The sequence below is a fragment of the Chiloscyllium plagiosum genome, chromosome 12 (genome assembly GCF_004010195.1).
Source record: "Chiloscyllium plagiosum isolate BGI_BamShark_2017 chromosome 12, ASM401019v2, whole genome shotgun sequence".
NCBI classification, from domain to species: domain Eukaryota; kingdom Metazoa; phylum Chordata; class Chondrichthyes; order Orectolobiformes; family Hemiscylliidae; genus Chiloscyllium; species Chiloscyllium plagiosum.
Genome location: NC_057721.1, coordinates 33883433 through 33900482, shown reverse-complemented (window position 1 = coordinate 33900482; position 17050 = coordinate 33883433). Strand labels below are relative to the sequence as shown.

Here is a 17050-nt window from a genome sequence, read left to right as displayed (position 1 = left end):
CTTTTTTGCTGTCATGGAACTGAATCAGAGTTAAGTGTGTTGGAAGAAAATTTCATTTAATTGTAACTATTTAATTTTGAATGAGTAAACTATTGAAAGTTGATTGAAGCATGATCGTTTAATATCGTGCATATTAAGTGAGCATGTTTAAGTTTAAAATGTGTTTTCCTCACTTTATAAGTCGTTTTCTCTACAAGTATGTCCTAATTACCCATTTGTACTATCCATGGCATAATTTAATGCAGAGTGTGACATATTCCAAACCCCAATTGATGATCCTGTACAGACAGTTACCAGGAGGTTTCTGCTTACTACCCCTAATATTTTACTTCAGATCTGAAACCTCTGTTAGTCCAAGATATATAAAAAGGAGTGTTCTGCATTCCACAAAAGGTGAATGATATTAAAAGGGACATGAGGAATTGGAAAATTTTTTATAAGTACTAGGTCACAATCTTCAGAGAATAATTAGCTTAACAATAGATCCAGACTTCCAGCTGGGGATGGGATCATCAGTTCACTGATGAAAAAGTTGGTCAATCTCCTTGTACACACAGCTAGAAAGTATATCTATCCCCTACCATTGCAAACTGTTTGGGCTAGAAATTTTAGTAGATTGGATACCGACACATTCAAATTCAGAAATGTGAATAAATTCCTCTCTTTTCACTCCTGAGATTGGTATTTTGGAATTTTTAAAAGACATGCATACTTTTTAATGACAAACTAGTCATATAGATTCATAGAGCTGTACAGCATGGCAACAGACCTTTCAGTCCAACCCGTTCATGCCGACCAGATATCCCAACCCATTCTAGTCCCACCTGCCAGCACCCGGCCCATATCTCTCCAAACCCTTCCTATTCATATACCCATCCAAATGCCTCTTAAATGTTGCAATTGTACCGGCCTCCACCACTTCCTCTGGGAGCTCATTCCATACCCGTACTACCCTCTGTGTGAAAAAAACTGCCCCTTAGGTCTCTTTTATATCTTTCCCCTCTCACCCTAAAGCTATGCCCTCTAGTTCTGGACTCGGACCCCAGGGAAAAGACTTTGTCTATTTCTCCTATCCATGCCCCTCATGACTTTGTAAACCTCTATAAGGTCACCCCTCAGCCTCCGAAGCTCCAGGGAAAACAGTCCCAGCCTGTTCAGCCTCTCCCTATAGCTCAAATCCTCCAACCCTGGCAACATTCTTGTAAATCTTTTCTGAACCCTTTCAAGTTTTACAACATCTTTCTGATAGGAAGGAGACCAGAATTGCACGCAATATTCCAACAGTTGCCTAACCAATGTCCTGTACAGCTGCAACATGACCTCCCAACTCCTGTACTCAGTACTCTGACCAATAAAGGAAAGCATACCAAACACCTTCTTCACTATCCTATTTACCTGCAACTCCACTTTCAAGGAGCTATGAACCTGCACTCCAAGGTCTCTTTGTTCAGCAACACTCCCTAGAACCTTACCATTAAGTGTGTAAGTCCTGCTAAGACTTGGTTACCCTAAATGCAGCACCTCGCATTTATCTGAATTAAACTCCATCTGCCACTTCTCAGGACATTGGCCCATCTGGTCAAGATCCTGTTGTAATCTGAGGTAACCCTCTTCGCTGCCTCAGTGGTAGAATTCTCGCCTGCGACATCTTAAGTTAATTATATAAAAAAAGAAAATGCTAGAGAAACTCAGGTCTGTTGACATAAGTGGAGAAGGAAAACAGAACAAACAGATACTGAATTTGGAAGAAGTGGTGTTCTAAAGATGAGTTATATCAGAATCATATTTTAACTCTGTTTTCCTGTCTCCACAAGTATTGCCATACTTGCTGAATTTCTCCAGCATTTGTTTTGTTTTAAATTTGATTTCCAGTGTCACTGCATTTCACACAAGTTAGCAATAGTTTGTTTTATTACTTTTAAAAAGCACAGTTTAAAAATGATAAACATAATCAAGAGATAAAAAAGTGTCCCAAAGGGAGTACCTTGGAGGTAGCAAATACAGAAGGCAGATAATAATCTATCTGAATGGTGATAGGCTTTGAAATGGGGAGGTGCAACAAGATCTATACTAGTCACTGAAAGTAAGCATATTGGTGCAGTTGGTGTGAAGAAGGCAAATGGTGTGTTGGCCTTCACACCGAGAGAAGTTGAGTAGAGGACCAAGAATATTTTGGTGATACCACATGTGGTGTAGGTTTGATCTCCTGTCTGAGGAAGGATGACTCTGGAGGGAGTGCAACAAATGTTTACTAGACAGATTCCTTGGGATAGAAGTATTGATGTAAGAATAGAAACTAGATTTGATTCTAGTATTCACGAGAGTTTAGAAGAATGAGGGAGATCTCACAGAAACCTATCAAATTCCAACAGGTCTAGATTGGGAACATCCTTACTGCATTTACCCAATGACCACTGAGTCCAGAACTAGGGTCACAATCTAAGGATACAGACTAGGCTATTTCTTTTCCCAGAGACTGAATAACCTGTAAAATTCTGTGCCACAGAAAGCAGTTGAAGCCAAACATTGTATGTTTGTATGTTTTCAAGAAAGAGATGGATATAGCTCTTAGGACTAAAGGGATCAAAAACTATGGGGAGAAAATGGGAATAGCATACTGAGTTTGGTGATCAGTTAGATGAATTGCAGAACAGGCTTGAAAAGCTGAATGGCCTACCTTGCTCATGTTTTCTATGTTTCTAAGCCAGAGGGTAGAAAGTGGAAAAATGCTCAAGTCCACAGGGGAAGGAAAGTATTCTTCAATCTTGGCCCTGAGTTCCTGTGTGACTACAGTCAATGTAAGCTGATTGTTCTTCTGGTGAAAGCTTTGTTTAAACTGTAATCAGGCGTTTTCCTGTGCTGTGACACTTTAAATTCACTTTGTTTCTAAATTCTCTATCTCTGATGTATTCCAGCTTGTAACAACATAGGATTCAAATTTGACAAAAAAAATGCTTTACTATTATAGTATTCCATTCTGTAGGTCTTCTTGAAGTTTCCATCTCTCTAAAGCAAGCAGACAAACTTATAATGTTACTTCTTTCCTTAGGGTTTGATCATGGTATAGCTCACTATTGACACACAATGGAGACACCCATGTTTATGAAGGAGTTTTGACTTCCCATTTTTAAAACTGTTAAGATGCCATTAAACTAGAAGAAGGCCCTGTGCACACTTTCTGCAGAATAGATTTTTTGTCAGGTTCCTTTTATCTCTGGCGATTGTTGCAGCATAATGTCAATTCAATATATTCAATTATCTTACTGTAATGTGTTCCTTAGTAGTGTTTAGGCATCCATCTTGTAAGTTCCTGTTGAGTTTCGTCAGCTGGTCTGTCAGATAGCTTCACCCACCATTTTGAAATAGTGTCCTGTCTTAATTAAAGGTGTTTCCTTTTTACAAAAGTCCCAGATATTGGTGGAATTAGATGTCAATAATTGTTTTTATTACAACTGTATGCAATTTAGAATTACATACACATTTTAAATCAAAATTCCCAAATACTATAATATAAAATCCCTTGACTAAAATATTGTTCCAGATATTCTTATTATAAACCTTACAATTACTTTACCTATCCTGTGACTTCATTGAAAGTGAGGTTATAGCAATCAATTTAGAAGTGACAAAGTCTGCCTGAAACTTAAGAAATATCTTTAATGGTCGTTCAAACTTGCTCTGCTATTCAAATAAAATCCTGGCTGAATGTTTGCAAATGTAGAGTTGGAACAGATAATCTCCATATCTCTTAATTACCTTAGTACTCTCAAAGCTTATTGATCTCTCCCTAAAATCTACATAGCCACAGAATCCCAGGGTAACTATTTTCAAAGATTTGCAACTCTGAATCTTAGGAACAAAATTAAGGAACAAGTCCCCGAGTGTCATAATCTCCAGATTACTGCCTGAGCCATGTGCAAATTGGCTTAGGGATAAGAAAATTAGGGAAGTAAACATGTGGCTAAGGAAGAGATGTGGGAAAGAGGGATTCCATTTCATGGGACATTGGCATCAGTTTTGGAACCGGCGAGATCTGTACTGATGGGACGGTCTGGAACCAGTGTTCTCGCAAAAAGGATAAATAGGGTGGTCACTAGGACTTTTACCTAGTGAGTCGGAGAGGTGGGGGTGTGGAATGGAAAGGGAAAATGACAGGGAGTATGATGGTAAATAAAAAGATAAGTAGTAGGTTAGCACATATGCAGAAGGGTTTAAGTCCAAGACAGACTATGAAAGAAGCAAAAAGGAAGGATAACTCAGGAGATATTATTAGAGATGTTGGAAATCATGAGGGTAAGAAAGCTAGCATAAAGGCACTTCACCTGAATGCTCGTAGCATTTGTAACAAGGTTGGTGAATTAACGGCACAAATCATCGCGAATGAATATGATTTATTAGCCATTATGGAGACATGGTTATAGGATGGTCAGACTGGGAGTTAAATATCCAGGGTACCGGACGATTCGGAAGGACAGACAGGAAGGTAAGAGAAGTGATGTAGCTCTGATATTCAAGGACGACATCAGGGTGGTGCTGAGAAATGATATAGGTTCTATGGAGAATGAGTTTGAATCCATTTGGGTGGAAATTAGAAATTCTAAGTGGAAAAATAACATCACATTTGATTGGGCGATAAGCAAAGAAATAACTAGTGCCTGTAAAAATGGTATGGCAATTATCATGGGGGATTTTAATCTACATGTGGAAACAACAATTTTATGATGGGACAGTTGATGAGTAGTGGAGGACGTGCAAAGTAATTTTTCAGAGTGCTCAGCAAAAGTGTATTCCAGTGAAAAGGAAGGACTGCAAGAAAAGGGGTAATCTGCTCTGGGTGTCTAAGATAATAGGGAGGTTATCAAATTGAAAGAGAAGGGATACAAAGTGGTCAAAAACTGCATGAAACTAGAAGATTGGGAGAACTCGAATGGTCAACAGAAAGCCAAAAAAGAGCAATAAAGGAAAGTAAGATAGAACATGAGAAAAAACATAGCACAGAATATAAAGACAGATTGCAAAGGTTTCTATAAATATATAAAATGAAAAAGAGTGGCTAAAGTAAATGTTGGCCCTTTAGAGGACGAGAAGGGGAATTTAGTTATGGCATATGATGAAATGGCCAAAGCATTGAACAGGTATTTTGTATCAGTCTTCACAGTGGATGACACAAATAACATGCCAGTAATTGACAAAGAGATGAAGGTAGGTGGGAACCTAGGAACAATTATTATGGAAGAAGTAGTTTTGGGCAAGCTAATGAAGCTAAGGATTGATAAGTCTTCTGGCTCTGATGGAATGTATCCCAGGGTACTAAAAGAGATGGTGGGAGAAATAGCAGGTGCACTGGCGGTAATTTTCCAAAATTCACTGGACTCAGGAGCAGTCCCAGCAGTTTGGAAAACAGCAAATGTGACGCCACTGTTTAAAAAGGGAGGTAGACAAAAGATGGGGAATTATACACCAGTTAGCTTAACTTCTGTGTGGGGTGGTGGGGGAGGTTGGGGGTGGGTGGGGGAGGTGGAGGGGGGGAAGATGCATGAGTCCATTATCAAGGAAGAAATAGCAAGGCATCTCAATAGAAATTGTCCTATTGGGCAGACACAGCATGGGTTCACGAAGGCAGCTTCATGACAGAGCATTTGGAACTCTATGAAGACATTACGTGCAAGGTGGACAATGGGGGACCCAGCGGATGTGGTGTACCTAGATTTCCAAAAGGCCTTTGACAATGTGATGCACAAGAGGCTGCTGCATAACATAAGCATGTGTGGCGTTAGGGGTAAAGTATTAGCATGGATAAAGGATTGGTTGACTAACAGGAAGCAAACAGTGGGGATAAATGTGTTATTCTGGCTGGCAATCAGTGACTAGGAGTGTGCCTCAGGGATCAGGGTTGGGACCCAATTATTTACAATTTATATAGATGATTTGGAGTTGGAGACCATGTGTAGATGACACGAAAATGAGTGGCAAAGCAATGTGCAGAGGGCTGTCTAACTTTGCAGAGGAATATGGATACATTGAATGAGTGGGCAAAGTTCTGGCAGATGGAATATGATGTAAATAAATATGAAGTCACATTTTGGTAGCAGTAATAGTAAAAAGAATTATTACTTGAATGATAAAAAGTCACAGCATGCTGCTATGCAGAGGGACCTGGATGTCCTTGTGCATGAATGACAGAAGGTTGGGCTGCAGGTACAACAAGTAATTAGGAAGGCAAATGGAATTTTGCCCTTCATTGCTAAAGAGATTGAGTTTAAAAGCAGAGAAGTTATATTGCAGCTGTACAAGGTGCTGGTGAGGCCACACATGGAGTACTGTGAGCAGTTTGTCTCCTTACTTGAGAAAGGATGTACTGACACTGGAAGGGGTGCAGAGGAGGTTGATTCCTGAGTTGAGGGGTTTGGTTTATGAACAGAGATTGAGTAGATTGGGATTATATTCATTGGAATTCAGAAGATTGAGGGAGGGGGTCTTATAGAAATAGATACAATTATGAAGGGAATAGATAAAATAAAAGTAGAGAGGATGTTTCCACTGGCAGGTGAAGGTAGGATGAGAGAGCATAGCCTCAAGATTAGAGGGAGCAGATTTAGGATGGAATTGAGAAGGAACTTCTTCACCCAGACAGTTGTGAATCTATGGAATTCCTTGCCCAGTGAAGTAGTTGACTCTATTTCAGTAAACATTTTCAAAAGGTCGATTTTTTTTGAACAATAAAGGAATTAAGGGATACGGTAAGAGCGCAGGTAAGTGGATCCACAAGTCCACAAAAACATCAGCCATGATCTTATTGAATAGTGAAGCAGGCTCGAAGGGCCGGATGGCCTAGTCCTGCTCCTACTTCTTATGCTCTTATGAATGAAGAAATTTCTTGCCAACTCAGTCCTAAATCTTAACCTGAGACTGTGATCCCGTAGTTCATTTGTGCACCATTATGCCACAATTCGAATATTTTAAAGTAACCCAGCTTTAACTCTGTCTGTAAAGAATAGTTATACATTTAAAAATATGATTGTGTTGTACATACAACTAACTTGAAAACCTTGGACAGTGTAGATATTAATGTTAACAATTACCCAAGGCAATTATCCAAAATTGAAGCATAAATAAATTTCTAACATGGAAACTGGATTAATTTGGATTAAGATATGTAAAAGTCTGATCTACAGCAGTGTCCTTTGGCCCACTGGTGACCACATACAATCTCCTTCTGGTTTGAGAGCTGATGTAGTAAATGCAAGTCACTGCTACTCACAGTGGAAAAAGACAGAACCCTTGTACCCATGAAACATACAAACAGATTGTGTTCAATGCGATCAGCAAAAGTTGTGATCAGTGTGATAACAACAGCATAGTTTTATAATAACAATTAAGATGCTTGAGTGTTGCTGAAGAAATGTTTTACGCCTTACACTCATCAAGAATACCAATTAAAAAGTAGAACAATATTTTTAAGTGTTGATTGGTTGGCTGAGTGACTTCTGAGTGGTAGAGGTATTGCTATGAAAACGTATCAGTTAGATAATGACTGATTATTAACTGCCCAGCTTGTTTAAATTTAAACCAATTGAATCAAATTAGTGAAGGCATTGCCTTAAGGAATGAACCAAACAATAGTTGTCACCTGTGTTGTTAAATAGAAACAGGTAAAATGTTATTTCTACCTGCAAAGAATAGTTGTAATATAATTTACTTACATTGTGTGCAGGAACACCATTTTGTGAGTCTGATTGATAATGTGATTCTTAATACACATAAGATTAATTTGCAGAAGTTAATAGTGGTGCAGGCTAATGTCTGATCTGGTGATAAGTTCTGTGCTGCAACAGTCACATTGGAGCAAGTGCTGAAATACATAGACAGGTAAGAAGGCTTCATTTAGGGAAAGCATATCACCCCTCATCCATGTTTCTGTTAAGGTGACTGTTTATAATAAATTCATGGGTAATAAGTGCCTTGTGTACAGTTGGCAGATCTTCCAGAAGGCGATACATAGGGAGGCAGTGTGAGCTGATCCATGCAATGAATCAGCCATGAGAGGTGTGAATTAGATGGCAGGCTCTTTAGTAGATTTACCCCCCCCCCAAGCAGACGCACTGAGCAGGAAGGTTGACAAAAGGTGAGACCATTAGAGAAATACAAAGGAATGCTATAGGATAACTAGGTTGGGTGTTGGGTAGGCTAGGTATCTAAGAAGGGAGAAGAGACGTAACAATAGAATAGAGCACCAAAGTGAAAATAAATGTGGAAAGAGTGATTGGTTTGAGTCTGGGAGCAGCAGTCAAAATGTGAATATAACTTGGTGTGGAATGCTCCAGTTATCTAGGCCTAGAATCTGTTAGGCAATTGGAAATAGATGGAAGATAATAAGAAATATCACAAGTTCTGTGTTGGGATAGTGATGATATTGGTAGGATGAAGTCAGAGTGGAAAATTGAGAAGCTTTTAAATTTTGAGAACAGGTAAAAGATATAAGGATAGGATTTTATATGGACTAAAGTGCCTTGAACTTTAGGATATTTACAATGATTTATTTGAGGAAAGTACTCACTAAATTATCACAATGAATTAATAATAGGTTGTTTGGTTTTGAGGTCTGATGGAGTTTGCTGTTTTCAGCTAGGACAGCACTTGAATTGCTGCAGCTGGCTTCAATATAACTTAATTGGGCAGAAACATCACCAAGGCTTCCAGTTCCTATATATGCACATTTAAAAAAAAAACTTTATTGCTATTATATTTTGTTTGGGAAGTATGTGCATTTACACAATGTAGTGCCTGATCAGGTTTACCTGAAGAATGGCATCTCACAAACATTTGAAAGTTTGTCATTGCTGCTGGAAACAAATATCAATAGGAGCTAATGCCTTTATTATAAAAGGATAGAATATGAGAAAGAAAAACTCTTAAGGGTTCCACTCAAATCATTTGCTGGCATTTTGTAGTTGATAATATTATCATTAGGTAACTGCATTTTCTAATCACATTCAAAATAATCTTTGGAAAAAAACTTTGTCTTTATGATTTGATTAAATTGTTGGTTGGAAATTGACCACTAATATGAATAAATAGTGATTTTACTGAAACTAATAAAGCTAGAGTATCACATGGTGACGGTGCATTTTATTTTTAAAATATATATATGTAGCTTCCTGAAAGGAATTTCAAATACAAATATACATCAAGGATTTATGGAAGTAAAGTTTAATTTCAGATCTAATAATCTGATCTGAACTCTTCAATCAGTTTCTGGCTGATGAAGAAATACATCTATTTAGACAGATTTGCGATCAGATGTCATTTGTAAAGAAAACAAGTGATTGTAGATTGAAATTTCTTGACAAAAATGAAAACAAAACTTACCTGTTAATTGCGCTTCAAGTATCACTGTCAGTTTTGCCTCTAATATGTATTGTAAGATTACGCTATCAGGACTTTTCCATTGGGCCAAATGTTTCAACTCTTTGCTTGCATCAAAGAAGTTTTCTCTTGTCTTGACTTCATTTTATTTTCTCCCAATCACTCAGACTAACTACGCACCTTTCACTATTTTTAAGGCTTCCATTAACCCCAGTCTCCACCAATCTAAAGACTATTACACCACATTTTCTTGCATCATTTTATAAAATTACTTGATTTTATATGTAGTAATGTACAATACAGGAACATCAGTAATGATTTGCTTTCTTGTCTCTGTTCTGGAAGAATGGTACTCTCTGTAATACCATGTTTGGCATCTTGCTATTGCAATTACCTTGGTCTTGGTAATTTACCAATCAATTACTGTTTACACAATACATATTCACTTACAGCAAGCTAAAAGCACTGTATATATTCTGAATGTGAGACAACAATTAACATATGCTTCCTCTATTCCAGTACACTAGTTTCTCACCGGCTTTAGGACTCATTCCAACATGGAGAACAAAAAGGATTTCTAGCCATCACCGAGTGGCAGAGAGCAGCAAGAAAGAAAATCTAGTAAATGGCCTCCCAATTTGCTGCCTCCATGCCTGTTGTCCAAAATGGAGAGGCAACACCTCTAACAGAATTGTTTAGCAACCTAGTTCAATCTTTCCTGTCTGTGACTACTGCTTTTTGGGGCACAGAGCTGACAGACTTTATGGGTAAGTGGGGGAAACTATATTTTTGCATTGGCAAAATTGCTCTAATTAGGAACTTAATAATTGGTTTTTGTCTTGTTGAAGTGGGCAGCCAGTTATATTCCCAGACCATTCAAAGAGCATCCCTGTCAACAGGAAGATATCTACAATCCTCTCTTTTCCTGCCACCAAAAGCTCTGCTCAGTGGGTCACCACCATAGCACTGGTAAAATAAAGCTCAGTCAGCTTGCTGTTCATTTCCATGTAGTCTCTTCTGTTTGCATATACCATTTTCAGGTTAGTTAACTGCTTCCAAATACTTTCATTCTATCCACAGATGTAATCCTGGTGTCCTGGAAATAAATATTCTCCTCATTGATGTTACAACTTATCTGTCTCTAACCTATTACAACACTTTTAACCAAATTCTGAAATTGCTCTTAAGCATTTATGAGCTTATTTGTTTAGTAATTGAGTTTAATAATGTAAGATCTATACTATATTTTCCTGTTTGAGGCTCCACCTGGAGCATTAGTACAATTTTGATCTCCATATTTATGCATGAATATGCTGGCATGGGACAGCTCAATATAGATTCACTAGATTGATTTTGGGGATGAAAGTGTTAACCTAATAAGAATGACTAAATAAATTAGGTGTTTGCTAATTTAGACTTTAAAAGAATGAGGTTGATCTTATTGAAATATAGAAGATTCTGAAGGGATGTCACAGGGTAGATATTGAGCAGATGTTTCAATTAGCAGAGATATCTTGAAATAGGGGTCATAGTTACAGAATAAAAATCCACTTGTTTTAAAACTGAGATATGAAGAAATTTCTTCTTCTAGAGGGTAGTGAATGTCTGGAAATCTCTATTGGTCCAAGTCAGGATGATGCAGAAATTGGAGCATAATTTGCAGATGGTAGAGTGGGTATCTGCTGCCCTGGTCTTTCCAATAGTGTATGAAATGAGTTTAGCAGGTACTGTCAAAGGAATGTTGGTGAGTTGCAGCAATTTTATTTGGGTGCACATTGCTGCCACTGTGTGTCAGTTGCAGAAGGATTGAATGTTTCAGGTAGTAGATGGGAAGCCAAACAAGCAACTGATTTGTCCTGGATGTTGTCAAGCTTTTTGACAGATTTGAAGCTGCAGAATCCAGTGAAGTGGAGAGTATTTATTGCATTCCTAACTATATTCTGTGGGCATTTTTAGAGTCAGGAGACTAATCACTGCAAAATTCCTAGCATATGTCATGTTCTTGTGGCATAGTATTAAATGGTGATTCAATTTCATTTTTGATCAGTGTTAATGATCTGGACTTCACTATTGAAGATTTAAGGAGGTAATGTCTCTGCATATTCTTTCTCATTGGAGATGTTTCTTTCCTGGCACTTGTGCACCTCATATGTTACTTGCCATTTTTCTGCTCAATCCTAAGTATTATTCAGAACTTGCTGAATGTGGAACATTCTGCTTCAATTTCTGAGATTCAGAAATGGTGCTGAACTGTGTGCTATCATCAGCAAGCATCCCTGCATCTGGCCTTTATAATAGAGAGAAGATTATTGATAACCTATTTGAAGAAGAGCAGGTCAGTTTCATGGCCAATTATCATCCCTCTACCAAGGTCTTAAAATGGTTATCTGGTCATTATCTCATTGTTTGTTTGAAACTGACAAATTTCATTCATATTTCCTACAGTTTACACGTGCATCATGGATGGTAAAGCACTTTAAAATGTTCGGAGGTTATGATCGCCACTATATAAATGCAAGTTTTCTTAACTGTTCAATATAAACTTGGAGGGAATGGTGCAAAATTAAGTGGTGTAGTTAGTACAGGGATATTTAAAGATGAGGCGGGGGGGGGGGGGGGGGGAAGGGGCTAAATAGTGGCAGTTGAAATTGATTGAACGTTTGTAAGAATGTGAAAAGGTATTTTTGTAATAGAAAATAACAGTAGTAGTTGCTGTATAAGGCAACATTGTGAAAGGGTTAATTTTGGGAATGGCATTAAGCTTCCCCTATTTGATGTCATAAGGCCTTGGGTAGAAAAAATCCATAACATCTAATTGCAAGCAGGATAGACCTGTTATCCTAGTCTTCTCATAGACTTTATTACAATGTGTAACTTATTGATGTTATTTTTATCTGATAGCGAGTTAATTTCTAGCTGGACATTAGTTCACAAACTGAACAAGTAAATACACGACTGTATTCAGTAGTGACCTACAACTGATAACATTACAGCTTATCAAGGCATAAAAGAAGGCACGGATACTTAAGTTTTTTTAACTTTTGACATTTGCTTTAATCTGGGAGCAAATAAAATTCAAGTTTTAACAGAAGAGTTCAGCATCCATGGCAATCTGTACATAAGGTCATTAATGATTTCCATAAATTAGTGGAAAACTGACAAATCTGCTCCAGGGAGTTAGAAACAGTCATTCATTTGTATTTTCAAACAGCCAATACTACTAGCACCCTTAATTGGTATGGAGATCAAAGTCAAAGAGTGTAGTGCTAGAAAAGCTCCTCTGATGCTGCCTTAATTGACATGGAGATATGTTTGCTGTTCAGTTAAGGTTGACAAGCATCAGTTGAAGCTGAAGTGCTGTTAGTCGTAGACCTTCCAAATTAAGAAGATGGAATGGCAAGTGAGCAACAGAGAGGGTATTTCAACATGGAGCCATCTTCCTAACCAGCTTTTCTAAAAGGCTAATGAAGCAAAGAGACTGTCTTCATGGTGCTCTTACACATAAGGAGGGTCTCTGGCCTGGCTTGGAGAACTGGTCTCCAAGGCCTGCTGCAAGGTGCATGCTTCCAGACATGTAAATTAGCCCCTGTTGTTGTGGGAAGCCAGTCAGCCTTGTTTAAGGAGTTTTAACAGATCTCTTTAATGAGCTGAATTGGCTATCTACTGCTTCATGGGAAGGGGACCTAGTCATTTTGACATCAAGCGCAGCTTCTTTGAAATGGCTAGTATCCGGAAAAACATCAGAAAATCAGCATGCTGCCAGCACCAACTTACTTCAGCCCTATTTGCATCTGTTTCTAACTGAGGACCAAAATTTCTGCTCTAAAACTGTCAGTATCTTTGGAGGTGAATGTGGAAACTATGTATATCATTATGATTATTTATTGGTTTGCAAGGGGCATAGATATCAATATGAAATGATGCTTCAAAGCTGTAACTTCAGGACAATTAGATTTTGGAAGTGAAATGCTGAAGTCACATTTTAACTAACGTTTAAATTTTATACAAAATCAATACAAACTCACTTTACCTTTATTTCTGCTTGATGTAACTTTTAATACATTTCTGATGTAATCAGGTGTAAAGAATAATGTTACATGTTTACAGATGCTGACTAAACATTGCTGTATATTTTAGTTTTATAGAGTCTTAGAGTCAGAGATGTACAGCATGGAAGCAGACTCTTCAGTCCAAAGTAGTCTCACCTGCCCGCATCTGGCCCACATCCCTCCAAACCCTTCGTATTCATATACCCATCCAAATGCCTCATATGTTGCAATTGTACCAGCCTCCACCACTTCTTCTGGCAGCTCATTCCATACATGTACCACCCTCTGTGTGAAAAAGGTGCCCTGTAGGTCTCTTGTATATCTTTCCCCTCTCACCCTAAACCTATGCCCTCTAGTTTTGAACTCCCCGACCCCAGGGAAAACACTTTGCCTATTTACCCTATCCATGCCCCTCAGAATTTTGTAAACCTCTAGAAGTTCACCCCTAAGCCCCTGACGCTTCAGGGAAAAGAGCCCCAGCCTGTTCAGCCTCTCCCTGTAGCTCAAATCCTCCAACCCTGGCACCATCCTTGTAAATCTTTTCTGAACCCTTTCAGGTTTCACAACACCTTTCTGATAGGAAGGAGACCAGAACTGCACGCAATATTCCAACAGTGGCCTAACCAATGTCCTGTATAGCCGCAACATGACCTCTCAATTCCTGTACTCAATACTCTGATCAATAAAGGAAAGCATACCAAACGCTGCCTTCACTATCCTATCTACCTGCGACTCCACTTTCAAGGAGCTATGACCCTCCACTCCAAGATCTTTGTTCAGTAACACTCCCTAGGACCTTACCATTAAGTGTATAAGTCCTGCTAAGATTTGCTTTCCCAAAATGCATCACCTCGTGTTTATCTGAATTGAACTCCATCTGCCACTTCTCAGCCCATTGGCCCATCAGGCTTTATTCCTGATGAAGGGCTTTTGCCCGAAACGTCGATTTTGCCTGTCCTCGGATGCTGCCTGAATTGCTGTGCTCTTCCAGCACCACTGATCCAGAATCTGGTTTCCAGCATCTGCAGTCATTGTTTTTACCATCTGGTCAAGATCCTGTTGTAATCTGAGGTAACCCCTCTTAGCTGTCCACTACACCTCCAATTTTGGTGTCATCTGCAAATTTACTAACTGTACCTCTTATACTCTCATCCAAATCATTTTTGTAAATGACAAAAAGTAGAGGACCCAGCACCGATCCTTGTGGCACTCCACTAGTCGCAGGCCTCTAGTCTGAAAAACAACCCTCCACCACCACCCTCTGTCTTCTACCTTTGAGCTAGTTCTGTATCCAAATGGCTAGTTCTCCCTGTATTCCGTGAGATCTAACCTTGCTAATCAGTCTCCCATGGGGAACCTTTTTACTTTTCCACTTCAACCATACACAAAAGGTAAGATTATTGCCAATTATATTAATTGTAAAAAGCTGTAAACTAAAAGAGAAAAGTTAACTGGCGACTTTCTTTCTTATATTTTCCCATGATTGAATCTTACCTAATAATATCCAAATCAAGCAGACGTAAAGATAAACAAGGTTTATATTGATTATTCTGTATAAATTTTATATTTTGATTAAATTTGTGACTTCAGCATTCCATTTCCAAAAACTATTTGTCCTATAGTCTATTTCATTAATTAACCATTCACAACACATGGTTACATAACCAGAGATTCAAAAATGTGCTAATAGGTTATTTATAAAAGGTGCAAATAACCTAATGTACAACTTCCACCGACACATGTTTGTAGCAGTAGCACTTTTGCTAATGTGATGTCTGAGCTGTCTAGCATGAACAGAAATTTTTCTTCTACACATTTTTTACTACATTTTGAAGCCACCTCTATTTAAAGAAACACTCCAAAAGAATGCAATATAATGATTTAAATTATTTATTGATTTTTCTGCTTAAAGGATAAAGTTACATACATTGTTTAACTGTGCAATTTGGGTCAATGAAATTGATTGCTTTTCCCTGGCTTCATTCTGCTGTGTGGAATGCTTGGAACTGGCTTACGTTCCTCATATTACCTTAATAAAGAAGATCAGAAAGAAAACTAATATCCACAAATTGTTATGAAGAACTTTTTGATAAATGTGCATTAATTTAGCAACAGTAAACCATAAGACCAACACCATGATCTCAATCCACACACTGCCTCTCCCTGAAGGAAATGTGCTAAAACTGACAAATGAGACCTGCTGACACCTCATTATAGGACTTCAAAATGGTGGTCCAGTACAGCTAATATGCCCATTTCCATGTTTTTAACTCTGGTTTATTTTTTCCTTTAACCTGTGGTTCAGGCAGTGAGTTTTAATTGACAAATCAGATCTTTTATAAGTGCACTAGCCACCTAATATCTCATAAACCAATGGAAAAAAACAGAAGAAAAATAACTGAAGCAATGTGCTGGCCAACAGAAGAGTCAAAAAGATCATCTCAACATCAGTACCTGGGAACAAAGGCTATTGAATTTTTTTTTGGTTTTTGTCCTTAACCTGTTTTGTGTGTGTGTGTCAGTTTATAAAAAGATTTTTTAAATTAGCAATATTATATGTTGAATGTTTACCTGTAGCTAGAGTTTAATTACTCATCATAAAATCTTGTTCAGTACAGAAACCTGGTTGAATGCTTTCTGTTAACTTGGATCTGAAAATCATGTAAATTTGTGAACTTTACATACTTTTAAAAAGTTGACACACAAAGCAGATGAAATTTATGTTTTACTGTCAGGAGTTTTTTTTTGGCATGATAATATAGTGCAGAAACTCACATTGGCTACATATGAGTTACTGTCTGAGGCATCTAGCCAAAGTTTCTGGAATTTAAGCAAGCAGCCTTGGCAAATGTACATTGAATTTAAGAGGCTTAATCAAAGTAATTTTGACATTAGAAGGGGAAACCATGTATGAAGCTCTTGAGAGGTTATTCTCTTAGAACAACTTTAAAAACTCTTCTCAGTCCATAATAAGAACTAATGTTGAGGCCTGAAAAGTTGCAACTGCTAAATGGGCAGCAATGATGACAATTATGAGCTATTCCATGAAACAGCTCTTGGACACCTCCTCCTATCTCACCCCTAAACCATGACCATTGGACATCAGGCTGTCATGTCCATGACTGTCACTAACCTCAGTTCATCTGGGGATCTCCTCCGATAGTTTCCCAGCTCATAGTCTTCCACCCCTATACATTTCTACCTTCTATCCAAAATCCACAAACAGGAATGTCCAGACCAACTCATTATTTCTGTCTGTTTCTACTCCATGAACCTTATTTCTTCCTACCTTCACTCGATTTTCTTTTCTCCCTACGTCCAATCTCTTCCCACTTATATCTGCAATTCATCTAACACTTTATGTTGGTTTCAAAATTTGCTCTTTGTGGGTATCAGCTGTGGCTCTTCAATATGGATGTGAAATCTCCATACACATCCAACCCTCCATCAGAATGGTTTTAATGTTCTCTGTTTCTTCATCGAAAGAAGGTCTGGACATCCACCACCTGCATCTAGCTGAGCTCATTCTCACTTTGAACAACTTCTCCTTCAACTCCTCTCACTTTCTTCATACAGAATGTATGGCTATGGGTACTGAAAGAGGTCCAGTTATGCCCGTCTCTGTGTGGAATAAA

The 17050-nt window shown here is 38.2% G+C and overlaps 1 long non-coding RNA gene across 1 annotated transcript in view; it reads left to right on the top strand.

Moving 5' to 3' along the window:
• LOC122555097 overlaps window positions 1-17050 on the top strand; it is a 48160-nt gene that overhangs the window by 1820 nt on the left and 29290 nt on the right. The window contains exon 2 of the long non-coding RNA XR_006313172.1: window positions 9886-10133. This is a non-coding gene — a long non-coding RNA (uncharacterized LOC122555097). The remainder of the gene's footprint in view (window positions 1-9885; window positions 10134-17050) is intronic.